General features: G+C 46.0%; 1 pseudogene; it reads left to right on the top strand.

Annotated features, from left to right (window-relative positions):
- Positions 1 to 19,101: 19,101 nt before the first annotated feature.
- Positions 19,102 to 22,054, top strand: LOC149327720 (uncharacterized; annotated as a pseudogene).
- The last annotated feature ends 5,249 nt before the right edge of the window (positions 22,055 to 27,303 follow it).

Below are 27,303 nucleotides of genomic sequence, written 5' to 3'. Positions count from 1 at the left end.
CTGAAATAAAAACAGCAATGCACATTAATTCTACAGGGTGCACCAACCACCAGCAAAAGTTCAAAAAATGCCTGGTGTGTGCTATTATATTTAGATATGACTGAGAACAAGAAAAAAATTTACCCTAGTTCTTCTTTCCGCTCCAGTATAATGAGACCCTGATTCAGTCATTCTTCTGTGCTCAAAACTTCAGTAATTATTCTTTTGGTAAAATGATCCTGTTGCCCTAAGCGACTATGCCACCCCAATCTCTCACAATAGTAATAGCCGTGGCATATCTTTCGATATAACAAGCAAGCAAAGCGTAATCAATTCACCAACTCGATCCGTCTGCACCCACATTATGGAGGAACCATAATTAACCAGCTCAGACAATGCAGCTACATTTGCATATAAAAACAGCTACATGTGTACATCCAACTTGGAACACCATGAAATCAAAGTATACATAGTATGCCTTAGCAACTAACCTAGAATTGTTGTATTGATGTTTTCTGCAATTTTTACTTGTCCGTAAAAAAAATATCCAACACAATTGTAGCATTATCCCCTTTTTTTATAAATAATTCAAGCATGCAAGGATCAACCGTGGAATGGTAAGCAGCAATTGGGGAGAAACATGCAGGATTTTTAGTGGCTGACGCCTCACACAAATGCAGCTACTTAGCGAGGCAAGCTAAACAATGTCCAGAAGTAAGAGAACTTGACTCAAGGAGTGATGTTAAAAAGTTGAGCTTTCATGCACGCTCACAGCTGCTAACCGGTCTGTTATGACTCCCATCAGCTGTATTGAATCGGAAATCTCTAAAAACACTAAAGGGAAAAAAGGCACATAAAATACAGTGCTCATATTCCTGTGCGAACAAAAGCCCTGAAAATTAAAAGTTTAGTAATTAACCGTGAATCCAGAATGCATTCTTACCGACAAGACGTTCAGATAACTCTTTAATAGATTTGCGTACATCCGTTGGAGGAGGCTCTACTGATTCTGTAAAAAATAAAAATAAAAGCATGTAAGCAGCACTTTCTACAATTATTAGAACATGTCTCACATACAGCACCGTGCATACAGCAAACTCTCCACAGGCCTATATATACCCACTGTTACTGCGTGAAATCTGTATTGCTATATGCAGCAGGCACGTAGACAAAGTTTTTTTTTTTTCACAATAGAATTGCCTGCAGTGGAGGAGGGGGATATCAGGTGCAGGGTAAGCAAGACGAACAAGAATACGGGGAAGAGAATGGAGGGGTAGGAATGACTTGTGCCTCCACTGGTTAGGCACTTGATATGTAATATCGAGGGAACACTGCATGCACTGAATGAGAGTAAAACTTTGGTCTTATCAGTGAAAACTCTCTACAATACAGCCGAATCTACCAACGTAAAAGCAGGCCTGCACTTGATTTTGCACTGATCACTTGCTGCATTTACCATAATTCCATGCATGTTGAGCATTGTGCTTTGGCCACTCCATAAAAAAATGAAAGCAATAGGAAAATATCTAAACTGAGCTGTCACAACAGCCTGCAATCCTTGCTTGGCAGCATTGGGCAACCCTATAAGTGCAGATGAGGAATATGGCAACTGAAAACAGCAAACACTGAAAGTTTCAGGCCTTAATTAAATCAGGAACTAAGGCAGTACAGCTACAATGTCTCAAATACTACACAGTAATTGCTTCTAGTGCTCTGTTTCACTAGCACTGCCGGCGCCCACAAAGTTTAAGTGATAGCTTATACATCTCGCTCGACCAAAAGGCTGTCGGCGTCATATTAGTAGTTGTAGTTGTTGGCACCTCGTGTCAGAGATAATCAAGGGCTGCATACAAATTTGTATCATGGAAATTTGTGGTTCTTGTGATCGATGATTATTTGGAGTATGTGAGGCTATGACGAGTTAATAAAATCATGGTAAATAATTGATCAATCAAACAAATGAAAAATGAGGAGGGGGAGGGGGTTCAAAGGTTTTAAAATGCTCAGAATGAAGAGGCAATGCATGATACTAATTAGGACAGATTTGAGTGTAATAGACCAAGCAAGTGCAACAATTGAAAAAAAAAAATGAGAACCTAGATAAAAGGGGTTCAAATGAGTCAAAATGCTCAAAATAAAAAGCCAATGCTTGCTGATGCTAATGAAGAAATTACAGTGTATAATTGTTCAATTAACTAATTGCAATAATTTAAAATACAAAATGCGTTCGAAGGCGTCAAATTGCTCAGTATGAAAAACTGATCTGTTTGCTGATGCGAAGTATTGGTGCACAAAAAAAAAAAGAAAGTAAGACAGTATAAAGAATACAAAATTAGAAAAGTGAAAAACGTAATCTTTTTGTGCGAAACGCTGTCGCGTCATACCCTTAATGGCGGTGCTTATAACAAGTGGAGGCGGACTGGTCGGTGGTTGACAATGAATGGAGTGCATATTGCAACCGCGCAAAGCGACGCAGGACGAAGAGTCCTGTGCTTTCCTCTCTTCGTCCTGCGCCGTTTTGCGCGGTTGTAATATGCACTCCAATGGTGCTTATAAGTGTCCCCTAATTTCGTAATCTCCAAATCACAGCGCAAGGAGCATTTGTACAAAGGCTCCTTGCGCGGCTGCGCGGTACGATAAATAACGCAAATATATAACGGTGACGTGTAAAGAGAAGAAGAAGCGTGGGGTCTCACACACAGCTAGTGTACAGTATGCAGCACCACGCAACACGCTTGCGCACACACAGCAGAAAAAAATGCGTTTTTAACGCACTTAATTCCCAACTCTCAGCGTGACATGTATAGAGCACGTACGCTACATCGCGAGTGATATACGAGCGCGCCGCGGAGACATCGAGCTCAATGCCTTGGCCACGAGTAAAGATAAATGCTTTTTACAGCAAGTGAGACAACGAGAAGCCTTCGACCACTCAATACAAATAATAGCAGCACGAAACTATACATGTAAAAAAATGGTGCTCCTTCTGTTTTCAGTTCTCATGCGTTTGACCTTTTGCGCCAACAGGCTTCTCAAGCCCCGTCTCGATAACAGATCAGACAAAAAGAAATATACTTGCCTTGACAGAAGTATTCCGCTGAGCAGGACCGGCACACTGCGAGGCTAGGCGCTTGAAGAAAAGGCTGGAAAGTGGTCACGCGTGGGGAAACCGGCTGCCGGCAGTTGCCCGCAGTTTCGCACTTGCTTTGGCGTCGTAGAGAAGTAATCATTATGCTCGGAAAATATGCATCTTTATTAGTGTCTGCTGCTACAGCAATTCAGTTTCAGTTTTTACGCACATGGTACTAAGAAAATTAATTTATGCTTTTACGAAACCTCGGCTACATTTTATACACTGATCGCGCTGGTTCAGCTTGGCCAACAACGCCGTAAAGAGATTGGCTGAACGTCGCATTCCGACGTGCATGAAAAGAGGATAGGCTATTATTCGCAAAACGTTGGGCCAACTTACCTTGCCAACTGCAAACCGACATAGTCGGCAGCCAACCACACTTCAAGCTTTTCCCTACCTTCGCTGGCCAACAAAATAGGCCAGCGACCAGTCCCCAACCTGGTGCCAACCATTGGCAAGCAGTTGGCAGTTGGCAATGTCTGCTTGGGACGCGGCGTCGCTGGGATGCAGTCGTTTCGTTAGGGACGACTTCATAGTACAGTTCACCTAGCCGACGAAGAACCTTGTACGGGCCGAAATAGCAGCGCAGAAGTTTTTCACTCAATCCGCGGCGGCGAATGGGCGTCCAAACCCAGACTCGGTCTCCTGGCTTGTAGTCCGCGTTGCGTCTTCGTGGGTTGTAGCGTCTGGTGTCGGTCCGCTGCTGGTCTTTGATCCTTAATCGGGCAAGTCTTCGGGCTTCTTCTGCGGGTTGAAGGTAGGCGGTGACCGTCGACGTTATCTTCCTCGGTAACATTGGGCAGCATGGAGTCTAGCGTGGTCGTGGCCTCCCTCCCGTAGACGAGCCTAAAAGGCGTCATGAGGGTGTTCTCCTGCACTGCGGTGTTGAACGCAGAGACGATGTAAGGCAGGATAACGTCCCTGGTCGGCATCGACATGCATGACGAGCATATCGGCAATGGTTTTGTTCAAGCGCTCGGTAAGTCCGTTGGTCTGCGGATGGTATCCAATGGAGTGCATATTGCAACCACGCAGAACGACGAGCAACGAAGAGAGGAAAGCGCAGGACAAGGCGCGATGAGCACATCGGGGGCGCCGTGTCGCAGAAGAATGCACTCCACGAAAAATTTGGCGACTTCTGCGGCTGTTCCGTTCGATAGGACTTTTGCCTCGGCGTAGCGGGTCAGGTAGTCAGTTGCTGTAATGATCCACTTATTTGCAGATGTTGACTTCGGGAAAGGGCCAAGCAAGTCCATGTAAATCTGCTGAAAGGGCCTTGAGGGGGGTTCAATGGAGTTCAGAAATCTTGCTAGTCGGGTTGGAGGGGTCTTTCGTCGCTGACCGTCTCTGCACGTTTTCACATAATGTGCGACATTGGCAGACAGTCGGGTCCACTAATACTTGTCTTGAATGCGGCTGAGGGTACGAGAAAACCCGAGATGGCCAGCTGTCGGCTCGTCGTGTGAAGCCTGAAGAATTTCTCCGCGCAGACTTGGAGGTACAACAAGGAGGTAGGCTGTTTTGTTCGCTGCAAAGTTCTTCATGAGGACATCATTCTGTAAACAGACCGAAGACAGACCTTGCTTGAACGAGGCGGGAGTGAAGAAACCTTGCCTTCCAAGTACTCGATCAGGCATTTTAGGTCGGGGTCCGAGCGTTGGTGTTGTGCAAAACAGCCGGAGCTCATGGGTCCCAGGAAGGCGTCCTCATCGTCGTCCGGCGGCGGGGCACCTACAGGGGCTCGTGACAGGTAGTCGGCGTCAGAGTGCTTGTGTCCGGACTTGTAAACGACGGTTACGTGAAACTCCTGGAGGCGCAGGCTCCATCGAGCGAGGCGGCCGGAGGGGTCGTTCAGACTGGCAAGAGAACACTGCGCGTGGTGATCGCTGACCGCCTTGAATGGTCGACCGTACAGGTAGGGGCGGACTTCCGACGTAGCCCAGATGATGGCGAGGCACTCCTTCTCAGTTGTCGAATAATAATTAGCCTCCGATTTGGACAGGGAAGGGCTAGCGTATGCGATGACCTTCTCCACCTCGTCAGTTTTTTTATCGAGGACTGGGCATATGCCTACACTACTTGCGTCGGTATGAATTTCAGTATCGGCGATTTCGTCAAAATGCGCGGGGATCGGTGGGGACTGTAAACGAAGTTCCTTGAAGGCTTCCACTTGCGGTGCTTGCACATCTGTTTTTGTGAGGTGGGTCAACGGCTCGGCGATGTGCGAAAAGTGTTCTAGGAACTTTCGAGATAAAGCTTGGAAAGTTACTAGAACACTCCGGAACAACGTAAAGACGGCTCCGCCTGGATGCGATCAATCGAGATAAATCTAGGCGCGTCTTGCGTCACAAACAAAGCGATAAAGCGGCGTGCCGGCAGCTTTCAAGATTGAACAAACAAACACTACAAACATTCGTGGCAATATATACTTGTCAGGTTGCAATACAGGGGGCTATTTTTCTCGGGCGTAGGCCTGGGGGGCCACGCGCGAATCTTCATCGATGCGTCGCCCTGCGAAACACCACATGGTGTGAGAAGTGGTTGACCAGGTTATACGGGACCCATGGCGGACGTAAGGCTACCGCCTGTTGCCGGCCGCCAGCATCATCGTATACCAGCCGGATAACAGCCCAGAAAATGTGGCAAGAAAAGAAAGTTTCGTCCCAGCCTTTTTCTGGTGCTGCGCCAGCGGGCTTCAACATTGACAAGCCGTCCGAATGGCCTGGGTGAATACAAGAATTCGAAGACTACCGATTCTCCTCAGGACTTAATGAGCGAACTCAAGAGGCCCAAGTGCGTACGTTGCTGTACACGATGGGACGACAGGCACACAACATTTTCAAGACTTTCAACTTATCTGAGGAAGACTCGAAGAAATACGACGTGGTGAAGACACAGATCGATACCCATTCTGGCTCCACAAGGAACTTAGTCTAGGAACGTGCACGCTTCCATCGCCGCCACCAGGAACCAGGCGAGTCTGTAGATCAGTATGTTACAGAGTTACATACGCTAGCCGATATATGCCACTACCGGGATATGAAAGAGCGGATGATTCTCGACAGGTTTGTAGTTGGACTACGTGGCGCAAAGTTGTCGGAAGCTCTTCAAATGGATGCGGCGCTGACTCTAAAAAGTGCTCTCACCAAGGCACGCCTGAAAGAAGCCGTGCAGCGACAGCAGTAGGATCTTCGCAGCATTCTGGACCGTGAAGAGCATGAATCCCTGACGAGAGCTGAAGTCGACACTTTTCATAGCGGACATCGAACCAGAGACGTCCGGATCACCAGACGTGTGCCGCTTGCGGTAGGGGCCGTCATTCGACGTTGTCGTGCCCTGGCAGGGGAGCACTGTACTACGTGTGCCAGCGCCGGGGACATTTCGCGTCTGTCTGCTCACGGACGCACAGGACCACGAAACCGGAAGCATGGCCTACAGAGGTAGGCATCCGCAGTCCTCGGGGTGAGCAATCGAACATGACACACGAGCAGCAGCGACGGTGGTGATCGGACGCCCCCTTATCTGCTTTGTTTTCGCCTTACAGATTTCAACGACGAACCCTGCTGCACTGGACTCAAGACAGCACTAAGTGTGACGTCACAGACTTTTGCGCCACCGCGCTTCTACCGGCCGAGCTGTAAACGGGTCACACGAGCAGCAGCGACGGTGGTGATCAGACGCCCCTTATCTGCTTTGTTTTCGCCTTACAGATTTCAACGACGAACCCTGCTGCACTGGACTCAAGACAGCACTAAGTGTGACGTCACAGACTTTTGCGCCACCGCGCTTCTACCGGCCGAGCTGTAAACGGGTCACACGAGCAGCAGCGACGGTGGTGATCGGACGCCCCCTTATCTGCTTTGTTTTCGCCTTACAGGTTGGTGAAAAACCTACTTTTCTACTTGCCATTTTTTCTTTCGCCACCGCTGCTGCTGCCGTGTTGCTCGCTGCTGCCTTGTTGCTCGTTTCTGCCTTGTTTTCTACCGTGCTCTCAGTTGTAGTGTTAGGAGAAAGATTTTCCGAATTTAAACCTGTATGTTGCACAAGCTATACCAAGGCTAACATGCCGGGGACATGCCCTTCCTGTGAAGAATGTCTGCCAAATGACGGACTCGCCATCAAGTGCGCCGAATGTGAGTACACCTACCATCTCGGCAATTGCTCTGGTGTTTCTGCGTCAACATATAAGGGAAAAGGCGAGAAAGGTCGCAAAACGTGGCGATATCCAGAATGTCGGAAAACAAACGCAGGAAGCTCTGACACACCCAGTACGCAACCTGACCTTGCTAGCTGTTTAGCCGGCATATGTCAAAAACTTGATGCTCTTGCTGGCCTGCCTGACCAAGTCGATGAAGTGAAGAAGTCCATTGAACTAATGTCAAAAAAATACGATGATATACTTGAAAAACAGGTAAAACATGAGAAAGAGATCTGTACCTTAAAGAAACGTGTTAGTGCACTTGAGACCAGAGTCGACGCTGATGAAGTTGAGTCATTGAAAATGACTGTGAACGACCTTGAGTGGCGAAACAGAAAGCTGAACCTTGAGGTGCACGGCATACCGGTGACAAATGATGAGAATCTGATGGAAAAGGTAAATAACGTAGCAAAATCTGTGGATCTGCCAGAGCTTACATTGAATGACGTCGATGTTGTGCACAGACTTCCTTCAAAGCCAGGAAAGGTGCCCGGGATCATTGTACGGCTTTCAAAGCTCTCAACTCGTGACATGTGGTTTCAGAAGCGTACAGCTTTAAGAGATGCTCACTCGGATGTATCAGTCAGCGAAAACATGACGCGCCAAAGCCGTGAGCTGTTGCGCTATGCAAAGGCATGGGCAGGTGACAATGATTACCAGTACGCTTGGCACCGGAATGGGAAAGTGTTCGTTAGAAGGAAACAACGCGATCCTGCGATTGTCATTCATTGTCCAGCAGATTTGGACCAGTTATAAAGCCAGTAATGTGCGGCAATACGCGGCACTCTTTTTCCAATGGCTCTTTCTACTGATCTAGTTAATCTTTCTGACCTCAATAGTTTCATTAAGCCTGATAATCCTCATTGTTGCTCTTGTATTCATGTTAATCTCAGATCTGGTCGAAATAAGCAAGAAGAACTTGACTTTTTTCAGAGAAGTGGAAACTCGTTTCAATGTTATGTTTTCTGAAACGTGGTTTACTTGTGAAGGTGACGTCTATGTGATTCCGACGTACAAGTGTTTCTATATGAACCGATCCATAAGAAGGGGAGGTGGTGTTTCAATATTAGTTTCGAATATTATGGAATCAGAAATGGTGCCTGAATTTTGTTGTATTACGCCCCATTACGAAGTCCTGGCAGTCAAGCCTGGCACAAGGATATTTTGTGTCTGCTATCGTCCACCGGGTAGCAGTTCTGCTGAGCTCTTTTTATTTCTTGATTCATTCCTAGAATTTGTTAACATGAACCAATATCAGTTAATTTTAGGTGGCGATTTTAACATTGACATGCTGGCCAACAATAACACAACAATCGAGTTCAATACTTTACTTAACGTCCACTCCTGTGAAAATGTCATTATGTCACCTACACGGATTACGACAGAATCAGAAACACTTTTAGATCTTTTCATAACAAACTCCAAAACAGAAAGCTTGAAATCAGGCACCATTGCTTATGCTCTGAGTGATCACATGCGAATATTCATATCTGTCAATCTTGCTCCGATTTCTCAACGACAACCCGACCAAATGTCATTTTATCGAGTTATAAATCATCACACGTTATGCGAGTTCAAGGAACGCTTATGTATTGTTAACTGGGAACATGTTTTTGAGGAAAGCGACCCTGATGAAGCATACGAAAAATTTTTAGAGATTGTTACTGACATTTATAATGCTTCCTTTCCACTTAAGAAATTCTCCCAGTCAAAGAAAAGTAAGAAACCATGGGTCGACAAAGACATGTTGCAGTTGATAAGAAAACGCGATAAACTTTACGGAGTGTTTTTACAAAGTAGATGTCCTGAAGCGCTGAAAACATTAAAAAAATTTAGGAACTTCGTCACAAAGCAAGTTCGCGTAGCTAAAAAGCAATATATTTATAACCGATTAATTCAACTGGTGGACAATCTGAAAAAGTTTGGAAGGTTTTAAAATCTATCTTCAGTAATTCTTCCGAACTGACCACAAAAATTATTCATGAAGGCATTGAATTAAAAGGTTCTGATCTAGGAGATGCCTTTAATGACTACTTTCTTTCCTTTGCTGACACATCAAGCGGCGACGTAAATCTTTCCTATATGAGTGCCAGAAATAGTGAAACAATATTTTTAACACCGGTTACAGTAAATGAAGTAACTACAGAATTTTTAGCGCTTAATAATAGTAAAGCTACAGATGCATCAGGTTTTCAGATACAGCCCATAAAATTTACTATCGACATTCTTGCACCTTCCCTCGCCCATATCTTCAACCTATCCTTAGTTTCCGGTGTTTTTCCGCGTCTTATGCAAAGGGCAAAAGTCACAGTAGTGTATAAAAAAGGAAACAAAAATGAAATGGGAAACTATCGCCCGATATCAATCATACCTGTGTTTTCCAAAGGCCTCGAAAAAGTTATTCTTAAACGGCTATCCTCCTTCACTGAAAGATGTAACATTATCACTACCGCTCAATATGGGTTTCGTAAAAATAGATCGACTGAGTTAGCTCTCCTTGCTCAGAAAGAATTCAACATTTTGAAGCCAAAAACATGGTACTTGGTTTATTTTTAGATTTTTCAAAGGCGTTTGACCTTGTTAATCACTCTGTGCTGCTTAAAAAATTAGACCACTACGGTATTAGAGGCATAGCCCATATGCTGATTTCCTCATACTTGCGACATAGATCTCAGTTTGTTAGTATTGCCGGTGAATGCTCCCTGTTGAAAGCGGTAGCTTCTGGCGTTCCGCAAGGGAGCATTTTGGGTCCGTTTCTTTTTGTTCTTTATATTAATGATATTGTTCGCATCGATAGCACTGCTAAGTACATAATTTATGCAGATGACACTAGTCTGTTTTTTTCGGGTACTTCAACGGCTGATCTCGCAAATCGAGCTAATAAAACCTTAAAAGAAATAAATACTTGGACTGCTGATAATCACTTAAGAATTAACGTTAGTAAAACTGCAGCCGTCATGTTCCACCCACGTCACAAACACTTTTAACTTCCTCTAATTGAATTAAACAATACCAGAATAGAATTTGTGCAGTCTGTGAAAACTCTGGGCGTTTACTTTGCAGCAGATATGTCGTGGAATGATCATATTAATTACGTCGTTCAGAAACTTTCCAGAACAGTTGGTATCATGCGCCGCCATTGCTTTAATTTTCCTACGTCAGTCAACATGTTACTTTATCACTCTTTGTTCTCTTCCATAGCCAGCTACGGATGTATGGTGTGGGCAACAACAACAGCTGAAAATATTAACAAACTCACTGTCTTACAAAAACGTATTATACGCATTGCATGTAAAGTGCCGTATTTCTTCCACACTGCGTGCCTTTTCCACCAACCCAACGTTATTTCAATGAAATCCATGTATAACTATAGGCTGTGCTATAAATATAAACTCGCCATAATGAAAAATGATGACTTCTTACTTACACTTGCTAGGTTAGAGCAAAGCAGAACTGTGTATGATACCCGCGCAGCAGAGCCTTGGAATGTTAAGAAATGCCGTACAAACTATGGCAAACAAATGTTGCAGCATACCTTACCGACACTTCTGAACCAGTTGTACTGCCACAAGAATCTTGATGTCTCCAATATTTCTCTGAAAGAATTGCCCCAAATATTCGTGTAGTTCTTTTTTTCTTGCTATTACCATTTTGAGTGCACCTGTCAGTTCTGCTGTCCTTTATTTTCTCCTCCCTGTGTTTGCCTTTATAGTTTCTTTGACCTAATATAGTTCTTTTTTTCTTTTACAAGCAGAATGTACTGCTTACTGAAAGTACATGTGTCATTCTATGTACAGAACACACGAGTTTTTTCTTACAATTTGTTTGATGTCCTATTCCGCCGCCGTCAATGCTGCACTGTAAGAGGAAGCCAGGACCTCTCAAGCTGTCTATACAGCTTTTTCCATGGCTGTCCTCGCAACACCTAGTTGCGGAAATAAACCTTCAAACCTTCAAACCTTCAAACTGTGGGGCATTTTCCGTGGGAAATTTGGCTGTGTCATCTGCAAAGGCTCGCTTTGTTCAGATTGCTATTAATGGAGCAGTTGTTTCGGCCAAAGCTGGCACGGGAGCCGAGGTAAATGTTTTTCCAGGGTCGTTTCCAGCGCTGCCGAAGGTACTACAACCTACTGATGTTATTCTGAGAGGACGAGGCGGTGACAGGTTGAACTTGAAGAGAACATTTTCTGCCGACATGCTGTGGAAACGTGCTTCGGTTAGACAGGATGTTTTCGTTGTCGATTCGGTGAGCAATGCGATTCTTGGCTTACCCGCAATAGAAGCCCAGGGAATAGTTAAATTTGTGGACGAGGCATCAGTTCATCAGGTAGTGCAGACGCGATTTGGTTCCTTGTTCCACGGTCTGGGGACGATGAAAGGCGAATACTGTATTTGGCTTAAACCGGATGCTGCGCCCTATGCCATTCACACGGCTCGTCGCATACCCATCCTGCTGCAAGACGGCGTAAAACAAGAGCTGGGAGAGATGGAAAAGAATGGTGTCATTCGTAAAGTTCAAGGGCCTACGGAGTGGTGTGCTGGCATAGTGCCCCTCTTGAAGCCGTCAGGACAAGTACGACTATGCGTTGACCTGACTCAACTGAAGAAATCGGTGCAACGGGAATGGTTTGTGCTCCCCACGGTTGATGAGACACTCGGGTTGCTCAGCGGTGCCGTCAAGTTTTCCAAACTCGACGCAAACTAGGGTTTCCAGCAAGTGAGGCTAGCAAAGGATGTCAACCGCTCACAACCTTCATTACTCCGTTTGGCCGTTATTGCTTTGAGCAGCTACCATTTGGCATGATGTCGGCTCCGGAGTATTTTCAAAGATAAATGTGCAATATTCTTGATGGAATTCTGGGCGTCATGAACTTAATGGACGATGTCCTTGTCTTTGGCTCTACTCACAGGGAACACGACGAACGGTTGTACCGCACCTTGGAACGCTTGGGCGAAAATGGTGTGACCCTAAACAAAGAAAAGTGCCAGTTCAGTGTAAAAGAGCTTTGTTTTCTTGGGTGCGGCCTGAGCCAAGATGGCACGCCCGGATCCAGCGAAGGTTTGCGCAATTGCAGACTTAAAGCCGCCTGAAAGTTGTAGAAATGCGCAGATTTTTAGGTGTTGCTAATCATTGTTCACCATTCATTCCAGACTTGGCTGAACAAACGACGCATTTGCGTCAACAGCTCCAAAAGAACACTGAGTGGGTCTGGGCAGAGCCTCAACAGATAGCTTTCAATAGTGGGAAGAGCGTTATCTGCTCAGATAGGTGTATGGCTAGGTTTGATGCACAACGTCCAAAGATTGAGAGCGTGCTCTAAAGAGCAGAGGTAGCCTAAAAGCAGCGAAGAGAAAACTAGGTATAGGTAAACACCAGATGCATGCGATAAGAGACAAAGAGGGCAATGTCATTAGCAATATGGATAAGATAGTTAAAGTAGTCGAAGAGTTTTGCACAAATATATACAATAGCGATTGCAATCACAATGTTACCGAGAGAGGCAGTGCAACACAGCAATGGGACATCAAGCCAGTAACGAAGCAGGAAGTAAAGAAAGCCTTGGGAGCAATGCAGAGGGGGAAAGCAGCTGGTGAGGATCAGGCAACAGCAGGTTTGTTGAAGGACGCAGGAGAGGTTGTGCTAGGAAAACGAGCCACCTGTATACGCAATGCCTTGTGACCTCGAGTGTACCTAGAGGTTGAAAAAACGCTAACATTATCTTAATTCATAAGAAAGGAGACGCCAAGGACTTGAAGAATTACAGACCGATCAGCTTACTGGCTGTTGCCTACAAGGTATTTACTGAGGTAATCGATAATAGGGTCAGGACAACCTTAGACTTTATCAACCAAAGGACCGGGCAGGCTTTCGTAAAGGATACTCGACGATGGACCATATTCACGCAATCAATCGGGTGACAGAGAAATGCGCAGAATATAAACAGCCCCTATATATAGCGTTCATTGATTACGAGAAAGCATTCGAATCAGTAGAAACCTCAGCAGTCATGCAGGCATTGCGGAATCAGGGTGTAGAAGAGTGCTACGTAAAAATATTGCAAGATATTTATAACGATTGCACAGCTAATATAGTTCTCCATAATGTCAGTAATAAAATTCCAATAAGGAAAGGTGTCAGGCAGGGAGGCACGATCTCGCCTATGCTATTCACTGCCTGTTTACAGGAGGTATTCCGGGGCCTGAAATGGCTGAGTCACTCAGGGCATGAACTGCAAAGCATGATCAATGAATTAGACAGGCAGATCAGAATGGTGGGGCTAAAAATTAACATGCAGAAAACCAAGGTAATGTTCAACAGACTAGCAAGGGAACGGCAGTTCGCAATTGGTAGCCAGGTGCTGGAAGTAGTAAGAGAATATGTCTATTTAGGGCAAGTAGTGACAGCTGATCCATTTCATGAGAGGGAATAACTAGAAGAATAAGAATGGGGTGGAGCGAATACGGCAGGTTATCTCAGATCATGAATGGCAGTTTACCAATATCCCTCAAGAGAAAAGTATACAACGGGTGTATCTTACCGGTACTCACCTATGGGGCAGAAACTTGGAGGCTAACAAAGAGGGTTCAGCTTAAGTTAAGGACAACGCAGTGAGCTATGGAAAGGAAAATGATAGGTGTAACGTTAAGAGATCGGAAGCGGGCGGAGTGAGAGAGAGAACAGACGCGCGTTAATGATATCCTAGTTGAAATCAAGAGGAAGAAGTGGACTTGGGCAGCGCATGTAATGCGAAGGCAAGATAACCGCTGGTCCTTAAGGGTAACGGAGTGGATTCCAAGAGAAGGCAAGCGTAGCAGGGGGCGGCAGAAAATTAGTTGGGCGGATGAGATTAAGAAATTTGCGGAAATATGGTGGCCGCGGCTGGCGAAGGACAGGGTTAATTGGAGAGACATGGGAGAGGCCTTTGCCCTGCAGTGGGCGTAGTCAGGCTGATGATGATGATGATGATGATGTCCAAAGATTATTTCGGCAGATGCTTCGTCGTACGGCCAAGGAGCAGTTTTACTGCAAGTGCAACCGAATGAAGAAAAGCGGCCAGTTGTTTTTCCCTAAAGGTCATTGACACCAACGGAGATGCGCTATGCGCAAATTGAAAAGGAGACTTTAGCTATAACATGGTCCGCGGAACGTCTCGAAAGCTATGTGCGTGGACTGCACATTACTGTAGAAACAGACCATAAACCTTTGGTTGTTTGGCTAGGAAAGACGCCACTTGATCTGGTTCCGCCTCGCATTCAGAGGTTCAGAATGCGGCTAATGCGGCTCAGCTTTGGGGTGCAGTATGTCCCGGGCAAAAATCTCGAAATAGCTGATGCACTCTCCAGAGCGCCAGTGCCAGGCCAAAAGACGAAGAACTTTCTTTCGGTCGATGAAGTCAACTGTTACATTGCCGGCGTGTTATCTGAGTTGAGCGAGCCGCAGCACTTCGGGCTAGTAGCCGAAGAACAGGCGAAGAACAGGCCACCCCTCACGTCCGTGAGGGGTGGCCTAGTCTACTTTTGTTATCGGCCGTTTTGAGGTCCTATTGGCAAGATCGCGCCGTTCTGAGCGTATGTAAAGGTGTCCTCATGCACGGCACTCGCATTGTTGTGCCACACTGCCTTAGAAGCAGAATGTTAAAACTGCTTCATGAGGGCCACCAGGATGTTGTAAGGTGTAGAGCAAGGGAGTCCGTGTGGTGGCCAGGTTTAAGCGCTCAGCTTGCGGTATTCATTGCCGGCTGCCGCACGTGTTCCCAATCTCGCGTCCAGCCAAGGATCTCGACCGAGACGCCTTTTCGGCAATGGCAAAGGTTTGCGGCGGATATTTGGCACGTGAAAGGCTGTAACTACTTGCTCATAGTTGATTACTTATCTCGATTTCCAGAATTGTGTCCGATGACCTCTCTTAGCAGCACTGAAGTTATTTATCACATCAAGATGGTGTTGTATTCTACTCCCGGTATACCGAAAACGCTGGTAATCGATAACGAAGCTCAATTTGTCAGCCAGGAGTTCAGCCAGTTCGCGAACTGTTATGAATTCAAACGGGTGACGTGTAGCCCTAGGTACCCGCAGGCAATTGGGGAGGTAGAAAGAATGGTAAAAACTGTGAAAGAGCTGGTGGTAAAATCTGGTGACCTACGTCTGGCTTTGTTAGCATACAGGGACGCGCCGGGACCCCTAGGAAAAACGCCAGCAGAGCTACTCATGGGGCGGCGCCTTCGCACTACCTTGCCTCTCCACTCAAAGAAGCTGGCACCCAAGACGCCCAATCTCAAAAAAGCACGGGGAAAAGACGCAGCTTTCAGGGAGACTCAGCGGCAAAATTATGATGGCCATCATGCTGCCCGACATGGGTTCCCGTTAGTGCCAGAGGATTCTGTTTGGGCCAGGGACTACAGGCGAAAAGGTGTGTTTCTTCAGCGCGCAAAGCGGCCACGCTCGTATAGTGTGGTTTTGAAGAGTGGGGACTGGATTGAACGAAACCGGCGAGCGCTAATCAAGCAGGCGCCAAACAGAGTTTCGGATTCCAAGGACGGGTAGTATGAATTTCTGTCTAGCCTAGACGGTACAGAGGAGAACGGGAACTCTGTTTCCATTGCACAAACTGTCCCAGACGGTCCCGAGGAGAACGGGACGGAAGCTCCCCCAAGTGACCCGTTGCAGCCGCCGCCGGAAACCTCTTCGCCTGCGGTACAGGGTGAATGTCACACGCTTGGGTCGAAAAGTAAGAAAGCCGGAACGGTACGGTATTGGTGAATGCCACTCATGGAACCGCTTCCATTGAATAGCTGTTGTGTTCTGTTTTGTAAGTTGCTGCTTTAGTTTTCTCAACGGGAAAGGGATGATGTGGAAACCTCTTCGGAATTGTGTCTTCTCTTCGGAGTGGCGTACAAAATCCCCTGCAAAAACTGCGATGCATCATACATTGGCGAACCAGGCGATTTCAGAAGAAGATTAAGAGAGCACAAGAACGACGTCAACAAATGTCGCACCTCATCGAACCCGCTGGCAGAGCATGCTCAAGAAATGAAGCACACCATTGACTGGGAGAACGCCACAATATTAGATGCCATGAAACCCACATCGTCACGACTGCTTTTAGAATCTTTTTATACAGACCACGGATCATGTCATTAACAGTACGAAGGGTAATCTCCCGGATATCTACGCCCACTCACTGCGCTGTCAAGTGCGCATATAAGGAGTGGCCCATTCTGTCCATCTTTCATTGTGAACAAGAGACTCGTAGGGGTCCCGAAACGTCAAGTTTTTCAAAAACCATCTTTTGGCGAGTGTATGTTTTATTTTACCACTATGTGGCATTATCGTTCCTCGTGTGATAGTATCTATCGTAGCAGGTGCACGTGTACTGGTGCGATGCTCGGCACATGCGTAATGTACTCAGTGTCTGTATATATACTTGTCAGTTTGCAATGAAGGGGGACTTTTTCCTTGGGCGTGGGCCTTGGGGCACGCACGAGCCTTCAAGTGGTCGACGTACTTCATCGTCCTGCGCGGCGGTCGAGTGTCGGCCTCATTATTGCCCTACTGACGTGCTCAGTGCAGCGGCACTGCGCATGTGCTTGACTGATCAGAGCATTGAGTTCAGCTGTTTTGTTTTGTATTTTTTTGTTAACACAGAACAAAATAAACTTCTCTTTCCACGCACGAGTCTTCATCGATGTGTCGTCCTGCGAAACACCACACAGTACACGGGCCTCAGAACTTCACCTTCATCGAAATGCGACCGCCGCGGCCGGGATCCAATCCGCGTCTTTTTAATTCATTTCACTGACACTTAGTTCACAATTTTGATAAAAATCATCCACAATAATTCACTTAATTCACACTCAATTAAATTCAAAGTGGCGATTCAAATTTCGCGCCTCTCGCTCCGCGACCACGTCCACTTTTGGTCGCTTTTTTGGCTCTAATTAATTAAACGATGATCGACTGGTACAAATTTTTTGCCCGGCATCCCCACAACACCCCCCTTCGATTATAACCATTTTTTCTAATTATCTTTTTATAGTTCCCGCAACTTCTGCCGACAGGTTTTGCGGATATAAAATCGTCGACATAGCCAAAAAAGGCATTCGCCTTAATAAAGAAAACAGCTCTGGGACTGGCCCTGTCGTCTTTTCGGCTCCACGAAAGCTTGCACAGATCTGTGCAGGCGTAGTGAGTCATGGAAAGAGGAACGGATGCAGTAAAAAACATGGGACACACTTTGTGAAGCGCTGTACTGGTGTGGTCTATGACATACTGCTCACCTGAGGGAAGGCCTCTGTGGGCCAAACAGGTAGGTGCATCAATGACCGTGCAGCGGAGCACGCGCGCGCTCGCTCAAAGAAGCAGGAGGTGCGCATCTACCCAAAGAGTGGGCAGAGTGCAGGGTGTGTCACCGAGCGGCGGACATACGGTAGGGGAAAATTGTGAGCACTGCAAAAAGTGTGAACCACGAAAGATTCTAGGCAGGAGCGGTGGCAGTAAGGCGCGGGAGGTTCTCGAGGCATACCACATAAGGAAAAAGGGAAAAAGTTTATGTATTTATTTATTCAAAATACCTTACAGGGCCCAGGCGGGCATTGAGTAAGGGGGGCAAAAACAATAGATTAAGCAAATAGGAAGAATAAATTAAAAACAACGCGTGATACAAGGCAAAAATTAAACACAATTATAAATGTACAGGGGAAAACGTAACTACAAGACATACATCACCGCGAGCAACAAAAATTAAAATAGCAAGAATGCATCGCATGTGCCCAATAGACATCAAAAGAAAAAGCAGTAGCCATAAAAAACATGCAAATGGTTGAAATTGCACAAGAAACCAAAACTTGTAAAATACCAACGAGAAGAAAAGCGAACCAAGGACACAGAACAACCTGAAACAAGACACAAGGTCGTCACAAAGTTGTGTCAGCGATACATCTGTGAACCTTTTTAAAGCAGAGATTTGATATCTTGAACAGTTCTGTTAATTCCACATGAGGTTTCGTTCTGCGCATGCCTAGGTTTATGCATATATTTGCTCACTTTTCAAAGATTAAAGTCAGATGAAGTGTGCGCTTGACCTACGGCGTTCTTCAGCTGTGAGTGTGTTTTTTCGGCGCTACTGTTTTCCTTTCTCGAGTACAATGAACTATCTTGCCCAAACAGAAGTTCTTCTAAACTAGGTACCGCAGGGTCGCTTATGGCCTATGGCTTCAGTGCCGCGTTTCTGCCCGAATATTGTCAATGCCAACGCATGCAGCGCACATCTGTCACTACGGCCATGTAGCTTATAGGGTCCCTGAAAAGAGTGTTCGAGGTTGCCCATAATAGGCTTGCAATATGGGGAGTACAGGCCACCGAGTATTCTTGCCGCGTACCGGACGTGAAAAGCGAACCGACCATTCACAATATAATTTTAAAAATTCGCGCTTCCTTGTCTCGCGGCGACATGCAGTGCCGAGCTCTGGTCCGAATCCGCGTTCAACGCGTAATTCCGGGCTCCAAGCAGCGAAGGGCTGTGGCTGGTTCTCCGTGACGCCTCTTTGTGACGTCCTGCTGCCCTCAAGGCATTACCGCTGAACAGCTTTCAGGCCTGCGCCCAAAATATTGATGTCGCATCCGGCAGGCTGACACTTGCAGAAGGCACATCGCCAGCGACATGATTTTAGCCCCTTTCAGGCACCCTGCGCCGCGCGGGCCGGTTGGTTGCCGCGGCGTGGTCGCGTTTGTCATCTCTCGTCGTTGTTTTGCGGCGATTTTGTTTCCGTGTACAATGTGCAGTGGTACTAAAATGCCGAATAAGTGTTTTGTGCCGGGGTGCACCGGCAATCCGCCTTTTTCACGACACGACTGCGCATGTGCCCATCCCCTGGCGGTGGTGTCGCGAAACATACTGGAAGTGTAAACAAACCGGCTTCCTACGCGGCGGAGTGCTTTCCTGCAGCCTTCGGGCGCTCAGCACGACGCATTTGGCGATGCCTACGACATGTGTTGCATACGGCTTCAATGCCCAATATTTAAAGGGAAGCAAAGTCTAATTTTTTCGCTCTCCGAACGCTTCCCGGGATCGCCTTCGACGTGAAGCGTGGATACAAGCAGTTCGCCGGCTCGACGATCGTGGCCGCCCTTGGGCAAAGTCAAGCACGTCAAAACTGAGCGGGAATCACTTTGTGACAGGTACGGACAAGTTACCGCGGTTAAATGCGTGTGCAGTCTGTCACGAAATCTTTTATTCGTGGGCAGGTAGGCCTCGGCACCGCGGCACCCAGACTTCTGGTCGTTGATCTCAAGATCGCGGTTTCGAAGCACACCACGACAGCCGAATTTCAGTGGAGGCGAAATACAAAAGTACTAGTGTGCTGTGCATGTCAATACACGTGAAATAAGTCCAAGTCGCATATATTAATACGGAGCCCTCCACTGAAGCGTTCCACACAGCCCATGTGCGCTCATCGCAGGCAACTGTTTTTCAAGAAACAAGCAAAGGTGCACTGCGGCGGTACCCTCAGACGCTTCCAGTTGATACCAAAAATGGCTTTATTATTTTTATTTATTTTTTTATTTTTATTTATTTCATACTGCAGATCGTCTTACAGATCCAAGCAGAACAAGCAGAACAAGGTTTGTAACCCGGTAGGGCAAAGAGTGAATCGGGTATATTTAAGTTATCTCCAAAAGTTTTGCAGCACGCACATCCGTACGCATCCCTACGGACGGACGGATGGTGGAATTGAAGAAAAAATAAAGGACAATCGAGGCAAAAATGTGGCCATTCATCTGCTCCTACATTAAAACACTGCAAACTGGAATCGCACACCAGCAAGCACATACGAGTTTGAACATTCAATATCGCGAGTGTATGCAGATCGGCCTCCATGCAACTAAGCTGCGGCACGTTTTGATAAAGCTAAACAGCATTACCACCAATAAATAGGAAATGGTCGGGGACATTTCATTCAAAATTGCGTTCCGAATGTAGCCTTCATCTTTGAAGCGGCGGCCCTTCCTTAGCTGGCGATCGTATCGCACGCCGGATGATTGGAGATACTGAAGAATTTGCTCATCGATGGGCACCTGCCTCGGACTTCGCACCCAGCCATCAGTCAGCCCTAGAAATTCTGCAGATACCAGGTGCTGCCCAGGACACGCCATCGTCGACAGATTCCAACAAAACGTGCTCCGCAGCGGCACTCAGTCCAGCCGGGTTGGGCGCAAAGTACCCTTCCAATGAGCTTCCAGCGTTGTACGCGAGGTGGCAGCAGAGGAAAATGAAAAAGGCCGATTACGATACGGGCAGGAAGATACAAGTGTTTCTTTTCCCAAAAGACGACGACACTTTCAAGAAGTGGTTACGCGCCGTTCCAAGGAAGGACTTCGTGTCCACTTCGTACACTAAGGTAAGTAATTTTTAGGTACTATTCTGTGCTCCTGGTTGCTTTTACTTAATCAGTACATTTATTGTGATACTTCCGAAGCACAGATAGACTGATTGTGGCCACATTTCTTTGCTGCAAACACGCTTAGACAAAGGGGCGAGGATTAGGCTATTTTAATAAGTGGCTTCTCCGATGTTTACGAAACGTCTGTACGTTTGTGCAGGTTTGCGCCGATCATTTCAACGCTTCATGCGTCAAGACGACGACATCGTTCACGGATCCAAGAACAGAAAATGTTCTTACAGTTCGATTGCCAGTACCGCAGTTGCGCCGTGGATCGGTGCCTACCGTATTTCCCAACTGTCCTTTCACCACCATAGACAACAGCAGGAGAGAAGCACCTGTGGTAAGAGGAGCCGACTAGAAGCTTCCCAACTTGCCCCTGCGGTCAAAGGATCACTGGCGTCATATTGTTACGCGGCGGCCAGCCGAAGAATGAGACGTGGTGAACCATGGCTATGAGATGATTTAATGGCCGCTGGCCTAGCGCGGGCGCTCCGTCCCGCGCCACTGCCAGCTTCGTCTTTGTCACACTACCCGGGGCCTCCGAGCGATCGTCCCGATCGGTGACGAACAGACGGCGAAATGGCGATGGTCTTGAGTGGGGGGGGTTGAACAGGATGTAGAAGATGGTGCAGTGCTGGCCGCCACGATGAGAAAGATGAGAGGATGAGTCCCGGTCCACGAAGCATCCGGGCCGGAGGGTGCCAGGAGCTGACGGCCGAGGTCCGTGGACGCACCGGACGGCAGGGGCAGGGGGGCGGTGTCGACGTGTGGGTCTTGGGTCTTGGGTCGGTCGGGTCTCGGGTCGGTCGGGTCTCGGGTCGGTGGGGTCTCGGGTCGGTGGGGTCTCGGGTCGGTGGGGTCTCGGGGCGGTGGGGTCTTGGGTCGTCGTGTCTTGTGGTCCGGGCGGGGGACGGGGCTGGGGTGAGCGGCGAGGTCGGTTCAGGTCCGGCGGGCTGGGGCACGGCCGGGCGGCGCGGACCAGGAACTCACCGCCGACGTCCACGGCAGGCTCAGGACACCGAAGCTCCGGGACCAGGACGGCGATGAAGGGACCCCAGCACCTCCACCAAATGTTACGCGGCGGCCAGCCGAAGAATGAGACGTGGTGAACCATGGCTATGAGATGATTTAATGGCCGCTGGCCTAGCGCGGGCGCTCCGTCCCGCGCCACTGCCAGCTTCGTCTTCGTCACAATATGAAGCGGAGCAAAAGAGGGACCAATTTTCTTCACTCGAAGAACTACAGGCGCGTCTGCAATTGGCCTCAGTGTCAGTGCAGTGGCAGAACTGCTGTGGAAGTTGAATAGTGTGACCTGAAACCATGTTGTTGTGTGCTGAGGATACCGTATGTATCTAAAAACTTGTTGAATCTGTTTGCCAGAATTTTTTCAAAGATCTTGTCAATTGTGCTAAGAAGAGATATTGGCCTGTAACAATTTGCGTCGTTGCGGTCACCGTCGTTATATACTGGTACTATCTTCGCGGTTTTCAATGCAGACGGATACTTGGAAGCATTAACTGAATGGTTAAAAAGCAAGCACAAGACAGGACCAAGTATTTCAAAATTTTCTATCACAGCCCTATTGCTTATGCCATCCACATTTGTCGCTTTATTCGTCCGCATCGTTAAAACAATGGACTGTATGTCTTCATCATCATTTATTCGACCCTTAAAGGCCCCTGGGGGGGGGGTATTATATAGGATGGGGGGGGTGGAGTAGTACATTCAACATGACTCAACATGTCTTCTAGTTTAATTCGGAACAAAATAAAACTATTAGGAATCTTAGGCTCAAGGTCCATTACATTTAAGTCCTGCAGGTTCTGCGCGAGGAGTGGGCCCATAGAGGCGAAAGTTGAGTTGATGCTTTCCACTGTGCCCCTGTCTACTGTTGCAGGGAGTATATGCGATGCCTGTTTGCTACCCACAATGTCTTTGAACATGTCCCAAAGTATTTTTGAGTCTCCATTTGCCCTCTCTATGCGTTCTCTGTAGAATTCTCTTTTACGAGCCCTAATCATCGTTACCGACTTGTTACGCATCGCCTTAAATTGACGCAGGTAAAAATCGTACTCTTTGTTATGCTTCCATTTATTATACTAGTTGTCATTTCTGTTTAAAACTTCAAGAATAGGTTTATTCATCCAGGGGCCAATTGGTATGCTTCAAGAGCGAGGTTTGATCTTTTCAGTACAGTTTGGTATCGCACCTGTAAGAATATTAATACAGTTTGAAAATTCAGTGTCAACATTCTTGGGATAAATCTCCTCAAAATTAACGAAGAAAAGATTGTCGCGCAATAGTTAGTAGTTTATTTTGCTTAGGCGGTGAGAAAAATAGTTATCTGCTTTTGGCAAATTATCTATGTTGACAAATATGGGAAGGTGGTCAGACAAGGGGCCATCGAAAACATCAGCAGTAATACTGGTGATGAAATTAACGAGTGCATGATCAATTAACGTTGCTGATATGCTCGTAACACGAGTAGGTGTGTTGATAATATTTTGAAATGAAAAAGACGAGTAAATACGCGTATTCGCTGCGCGTTGCGTTGTTCATATCAATGTTTATATCTCCCACAATAAGAATTCGTTGCTTTGGCTTTCATGTCAGGAAGGATAAAATTGCTTCAAATTTGTCAAGAAAAGAAGCTTGGCAAGAATTAGGAGGCCGATAAACGACACCAACCATGAGCGAGGGTTCTAAATGAATAAAGAGGGCTTCAATAAAAAGTGCTTCATGTTAAATTGATTTATTTATTTATTTATTCAAATACCCTAAAGGCCCTCTGCAAGAGGGTATTACATAGGGGGGGCACACGAAACACACTAATAAGAATATGCGAGAAACAAAATAGTAAGAATAAACAATTTCAGCAAACATAGCAAGAAAACCACAAAATACGCAAACACCAATATTAGAAGTGGATTAAAGTTCGAATAAAGATAAGATAAAAGTGTGAAAATTGAAACACCGGGGGTTCAAGGATAACACAAAAAGAAAAAACTACAATACGATATCGAACAAGATGCACAGGTATTAAATTAGTCCTGAAAAAAAAAACAGCTAACCACAAAAACGCACAGAGACTTCAAATTCTGATATGAGTCCACAGCATTTGATGAAATTGATCGGTGTTAACTTCAGTGGCAATATCTGATGGTAGGTTATTCCAGTCAGCTATGGTTTTGGGGATGAATGATTGTGCGTAATGGGCCCAGTGGCATGCTGGGCGTTTGACTTTGCAGGGATGATCACGGCAAGGAAAAATGACAGGGGGTGACTGAAAGAAGTCGTCGCGCAAACGATCATGATGATAAAGTTTGTGAAAGAGAGATAAGCGGGCGTGTTTCCGTCGTAGTGATAGCGGATGCAGTTCGGCACGAATTTTTAAAGATGAAACACTGGAGTACGGAGAATAATCTGAAAAAATGAAGCGAGCAGCACGGCTTTGCAAGGATTCAATGTTACGTATAATGTAGTCTTGGCTCGGGTCCCAGATGGCACATGCATATTCAATTTTAGGCCTGATTAACGTGATGTACGCGAGTTTCTTTAGATGTGTAGGCGCTTGCTTTAGTCTGTGTTTCATGATTCCGAAAGTACGGTTAGCAGATGCAAGAGTAACGTTGATGTGATGATGACATGTTAGATCCGATTGCAAGTTGGCTCCTAAGTATTTGTACGTGCTAGTAAGTTCGACAACGTTGTTACCTATAAAGTATGAAGTTGGAATACGGGAAGAGGAGTGTGTAAATGACATGCGCTTAGTTTTAGTATGATTTAGGGTCATTTGCCAGTCTGAACACCATCTGTTTATTGCGTTGAGGTCTGACTGCAATGCTTGATGGTCAGTGTCAGTAGAAATGGTACGGTAAATTACGCAATCATCGGCGAACAGTCTTACTCTGGACGACATGCAGTTAGGCAAGTCATTAATATAGATTAGAAAAAGCAAAGGGCCAAGCACGCTCCGTTGTGGAACGCCGGACGTGACAGGAATAAAAGGGGAGTTGTGATGATTAATATTTGTGAATTGAGTTCGAAATGACAAGAAATCTTTTATCCATGCAATGACTTGTGCGTCAATGTTAAAATGTTTTAGTTTCAGCAGTAGCCTGTGGTGAGGAACGCGATCAAAAGCTTTAGAAAAATCTAAGAATATCGCGTCGACTTGGTTGCCACCGTCAATACATGAAAGCAAGTCATTAGTAAACCCTGCAAGTTGCCCATCGCATGAATATCCCTTGCGAAAGCCGTGCTGGTATTTGAAGATTATGCTATGTTTTTCTAAGTATTTTATGATTTGAGAATGTATGATATGTTCCAGTAGTTTGCAAACGGTGCTAGTTAACGAAATAGGCCGGTAGTTAAGCGGTGATGAGCGATCGCCAGATTTAAAAATTGGTATAACCTTGGCTGTACGCCAATCATTTGGAATTTGGCCGGATGACAATGACTGTGAAAAAAGAGTGCACAAGATTCCCGAAATGCTTTGCGATGTAATTTTAAGCAAATTGTTGTTGAACCCAACGTGGTCAGATGCAGACGATACCTTACGATTATTAAGTAGTGATATGATACCGGACTCGCTAATATTTATCTGTGGCATGATGATATCGGAAAGTGTACCTATGTTTGGGCATGAAGTGACGTCCTCGCGGGTGAACACAGACGAGAATGCATTGTTTAATATTTGTGCACACTTTGACTCGAGAACAGTGGCGCCTGTGGTATCGGTAAGTGTTACATCTGGATGATTGCTTGGATTTATTACTTGCCATAATTTGCGAGGATTGTTAGTCAGCATAGATGATAGGTCGTGGTTAAAAAAGTGATGACGACTGGGTTTAAGTAACTCTTGGTATTCTTTGTCGCACTGTTTGTATATAAGCCACGATGATGAAAGACCGGATTTCTGGGCTTGCCTGTACAATCGCTTTTTTTTTTGTTGTTTAGACGCCGAAGTTGCTTGTCAAACCATGGCGTAGAGCTCCTACTCCTAATTGTTATGGACGGTATATACTTGCTAACGACGTCAGTAAACACATTTTTGAACGCGACCCAGTTTTCTTCAACTGTACGGGACAAGAAGTCATTAAGAAACTGGTCTGCAAAAAGAGATAATTGTGCATTCATTCCATCAAAGTTAGCTCTGCTATAGCATTTAATTTTTTTTCAATGATCTTCCTACTGTTATGCCGACAAACAATGTTCCCAGTAATGACGTCATGATCGGAGAGCCCATCTAGGTGACTAATGTTGGCGCAGATGTCAGGGATATTAGTAAGGATTAGGTCAAGAAACCTGGAGCATGTGGCAGTGCGCCGTGTGGGTTGCATGATAAGTTGGGATAATGAAAAATCTAAACATGTCTCTTTCACTCTCCGTGACACATAGCGTTGCCCAATTGATGCGTGGATAATTAAAATCCCCAAATATTAATAACACACAATTTGGAAATCGGTTACACACGTCACTCAAAATGCGATAGAATTCTTCAACAAAAGCACTGCCCATATCAGGGGGGCGATAAAAAGTATAAGTATGTCTAAGTATGTATAAGTATAAATATGTATAAGTATGTCAGTACCAATAAGTATGTCAGTACTGCTACCGTTTAACAACACCCATACGCATTCAAGAAACGTAAAAATTATGATGGGTACACATGATAATTCTTTTTTTATTGCCAACAGGACACCACCGCCTCTCCGATTTGGCCTGTCGCAGCGAAATATGTTAAACGTCACCTCGGTAACAAAAATGCTGTCGTCGGGAACATTGTCCGTAAGCCATGTTTACGTGAACGGGATTAAGGATGCAGAGCATGAATCGATGAGCGAGGAAATGGGAACAGCTTTAGAGAGGATATTTCTGGTATTTGTATAGAGGAAAGTTTCTGTGTCATGCAAGACACAGAAACGTTGACCTGCTTTCACAAAAAACACAACGCCACCAGCACGAATGGAAGACAGACGGGGATGAGATATCATCGTGTAACCTGGAACGACTACACTCTCTCCTTTTTTCAGCCACGTTTCTGTGGTTGCGATTAGGTGAAATGTTCTTTTTTTGTAATGATTGAAAGGAGATAAGTAGATCTCTGTTTTTTCGGATACTTCGAATGTTACTGTGAAAGACGGAAATGGATTTGCTGCCATCCGCTAGCGACGCCATGAGGGAACTGGTTTGTGAGAGAATATGAAAAGATGCAGCTAAAATACTTTGTCTAGGTCTTGTTCGCACGTCACATGAATGACCAGGGAAGTTTCTCTTTCCCGCCACAGTATTTTGCCTTCAGAAACCCATGCAAAGCGCCACTCATTCTCTCGTTTTGCCTTGATGGCCTTTCGAAGGAGTATCTTTTTTTCAGCACACACATGTTCATTGATAACGACTGGGTCTTCTTCCTCAAAGCCCAGGTGGGATGTGTTCAGTCTGTGTTTTTTGGCTGCTTGCAAGACCTTATCGCGGGTTGCTCGTGAAAGAAACCGCACTATGATGTTGTCAGGTTAATTGGCCTTCGTTGGAACCCGGGGGCAAACTTA

The sequence above is a fragment of the Amblyomma mixtum genome, chromosome 10 (genome assembly GCF_055824585.1).
Source record: "Amblyomma mixtum isolate Tamu chromosome 10, ASM5582458v1, whole genome shotgun sequence".
Classification (NCBI taxonomy): domain Eukaryota; kingdom Metazoa; phylum Arthropoda; class Arachnida; order Ixodida; family Ixodidae; genus Amblyomma; species Amblyomma mixtum.
The sequence above is the reverse complement of the archived record's forward strand: the minus strand, read 5'-3'. Positions and strand labels throughout refer to the sequence as shown.